This window comes from Cephus cinctus, unplaced genomic scaffold (genome assembly GCF_000341935.2).
Source record: "Cephus cinctus unplaced genomic scaffold, Ccin1 Ccin1_scaffold2545, whole genome shotgun sequence".
NCBI classification, from domain to species: domain Eukaryota; kingdom Metazoa; phylum Arthropoda; class Insecta; order Hymenoptera; family Cephidae; genus Cephus; species Cephus cinctus.
In genome coordinates, this window is record NW_014334294.1 from 111,870 (window position 1) to 115,468 (window position 3,599).

Genomic DNA, 3,599 nt, shown 5'->3' on the forward strand with positions numbered 1-3,599 from the left:
GGGGGGGGGGGGGGAGCCCCCTCCCCGAGAGAACATTCCAAATCCTTCCAGCTAATGGCTGCTGGATGCGAACAAAAGGCCGATTCACTACGGTGCATCCACTCGAGACAATCAAACGATAAATTCGCTAGCCCAATTGAGGATAGTCTAATGCCGTAACGAGCACTCGTCGCCTTGGCCTTTTTATTTCTTCCTCCATTACTTCACCCACTCGCGATCGGTAATTAATACTATTTATTCTTCCTACTCCTACGCGATACTTCAACGGCTCACTAGGTGGCGGCAGTGTCGAGTTACTTTTAACCTGTAGAAAAGATTCTTTCGTCCCCTCGTTGTCTATGGAAGTACGTATTCTGGATACTGGATTACTTTTTCGACTCGAGATCAACGTCGAGGAAGTGCGAGTTACGTATTCGAGATTTCAAGTCGATTTTATCGCCTGACCCGATTCCGCTTGCTCCCGTGGACTTTTTTTCGGACGGTGCGTCAAGAACATTCGGAGCAGCCACGCTGGCAGTTGTTCAAAACGATGCATTTTAGAAGATCGATTCCACTCGCTGCAGAGGTCTCCGCAGTAAACGTGCAGGACACGAAGGAACCTTTATAGTAGAGACGTAGGACCGCGATATCGCTGCCTCTATCAGCCAGACTAATTGCCCTTAGACACGTGTAAAGTGGAAGATTAATTCGTCGTATCATGTACAATTGTACATATAAGCCTGTCATAAATATCGTACCGACTGTAGTTAACCTACTCGCTGGATTCCCATGACAGATTCCCACCTTCACGTTGTGCAATGCTTCGTAATAACCACGTGCATACTCGTGATACATAAACTTTTTCGCATTAGCAATATCCGGGAAAACACATCCGGACTGTGTGTGTATATATATATACACGATAAGTCTACGTCAACGGAGTTTCATAATTTCGCGATGTAAAAGAGAAAGGAAACTGCATTAACCGACTGACAATCGGTGCGCCGTTCCAAGTCAGCTCCAGGTCGATTTCCGGTTTCTGATGTTTTTATAGTCGGTCAAGCAGCTCAAGGTGTATGGCCAAGAGTTATCGAAGTGACCAGAGTCCTACCGTGGGAACCCGTAGCTCACTTACGAATCTTCCGGCGTCCCGTGAAGTCTTGTGGTCTTGTGGCAGTGAAACGTACAATAAGACGCCAGGCGTCGCGAGGCACGTTGCGCCCACGTACGTCCCTCCCTACCGAAGCGAGAGCACTGCCTTCCGCACCTTTATTTTTCATCGGGTGATTACGTCGACATCTCCAAGGTAGTTGGACGTGAGTCACACTCTGTGGATTCATTACTCTCTTGTGACTTGCAAGGAAGCTTCGCAGCTAGCCAAGTAGAATTAGGCGTGTCAGTCACTTTGATTGCGCATCTTTGATTCCGTATCCTTTCCCTTGTTCCCCTTTATCGTCCCGCGTTGAGATAGGTCGACGACTCGACGTGCCCGGGCTGACCCTGCGTCAGGATATAATAACCAGGAGGCATTAACCTACCGGGAAAGTGTTCAGCCCAGAAAGTAAAGGTACGCCGAGACGACTGCGTGGACGCCGAAGAGCACTGCGGGGCTGAAGATTCGTTCCGAGCAGGGCTCGATGGGTACCGGAGGATCAGTTGGGACCCGGAGATAATTTGCAGTTCCCATTTCCAAGTAAACCGAACGTGGCGCCATTACGCCGAGTCTCTGGCAAAGTCTGAGCTGGGTGGGAGCCAGAGATGGGCAAAGGGAAAATTCCAAGGTAATTCCATCGTAAATCCCAATGGGAACGCTTGTCCAGGTGCCTTGGGTCCTGGACGCGAAGGTTCAGGTCATGGCTCGGCAGAGGTTTTAATACGGCCGAAAGTGCATTGTGGGATTTTTAATTTTTCCCAGCGGGTACCCGGTTCGCCCTGAGGGGGTCTTATGGTTTCGCGGCAGGTGCACGGGGACGGAGGGGGATGGCGAATGTAAGGTAGCTTGGATCGATGGTCAAACTGGAACGAGCTTAACATTTCAGCAGGTTCAATTCAATGAGCGTGGGACAAGTGAGCCGGGTCGGCGGGGTCAATGCACTTTTGAATTTTCCAAGATTTCGTTTCTCGACCTGGATAAAGATTTTTTTTTTTTTGCGAACGATCGCAAACCTACTGGAATTTAGCGCTACACTCTCTTACTACAGGCTCTTTCACTTGGACTCTGTTCGCCTGAGTTCGGTTCATCGTCGCGATCGATACCTTTGATTTGTTCTTTTTATAGGGCCAAAAGTCGTATTTAGGGTACATGTAATTTTGATGAACCTTTCGAAGCGTCTGATACTCCTGGCTTTGTTTCCACGAGTCTACTGAAAAATAAAAGAGTCGGAATTGGAATCAGTGGAACGGAAGGCAGAGGCTTGTAAAAATGTACGTGGTCGACATCGGAGTATCGAGGATCGATCGGATTTCGATATCTGCCTGGTACGTTATTCGATATCCTTATCGAGACGTCCCTCGGGCGTCGTCGTCGCGGTGCCTTGCGCAACGCCCGAAGCGCGACGGGCCAGCCTAACGATCGCGGGCATCGATTACTACGAAATCAATTGAAACTACGTATTTCACTGGTGCGATTAGCGGCAGGTAATACCTGACATAGAAGAAGTCTATTATCCAACCTGACACTCGGGGACGAGTATTGGTTTTTCGTGTCTATAGAAAAGTCGATTTTAAAAGGTCACCCGTATATCTATAGTCAATTTCAGTGTCTCTTGTAATCAGTTACTTAGGATTTGGCATCAGTAGGCCAACTTTGGTTGCTTCTTTGTTCCGGGGATTTTTATTACTGTATTTTACGTTGCAGCTGCAGTACAGTCGATAAATTCGATAGGTTAAATGCGGTTGGACGATCCAAATGCGCCTTGACATTTTAATAATCCCCTGGGGTTCCCTTGACACCGTTTTTCAAGAAGGGCAACGCTTCCATTCCAGCACCTTTAACTCCTGATTAGGAGCGAATGGATACGGACCAGGGGAGTAGTTGACTTTTCTCTTTGTATCTCGAATCTCGTCAGTCCACCCTTTTCGGAACGATCCATTTCGATTGAATATTTACAACCTGGCCCGATGGCGGATGCGCACCGGGAAGTGCAGTTTCGAGATACCGACGTGACTTTATCAGCAACGTAAAAACGTGACAGGGCGCTGAGTACCCAGAAACGTACCGGGTCGATATAAAGTAGGTATCTATCTAACGACCCTTGAATGAGCTCCCTGGGGTAAGCACGGATATTCCTTTGACTTTTCTAGTTTCTTTTCTATCCTGATATTCTTTGTTTATCCCATTAGACTACTTCTGATCTTTGTATCGTTCTTGTCGTCAGTCATCGTTATATTTACGTACGTTCTCGCGTATGTATTTTCAATACGATTTTGATAAACCAGAGAGGTCATCTGTTTCTATGAAGTCTTCGTATCCAGTCGTAGTCTTTAGATTTGTCGTTGCAAGGAAAAACGCGAGTACGAGTGAAATCGAAAGTACTTTTTTTTTTTTTAATATATATATTTTTATTTCAAACTTCCGCGCGAATTTCTCGCTACTAGTTTTTTTTTTTTTTTTTTTTTTT

At 46.8% G+C, this 3,599-nt stretch overlaps 1 protein-coding gene across 4 annotated transcripts in view; it reads left to right on the forward strand.

Moving 5' to 3' along the window:
* LOC107274232 (probable Ras GTPase-activating protein) overlaps positions 1-3,599 on the forward strand; it is a 65,214-nt gene that overhangs the window by 8,901 nt on the left and 52,714 nt on the right. The window lies entirely within an intron of this gene.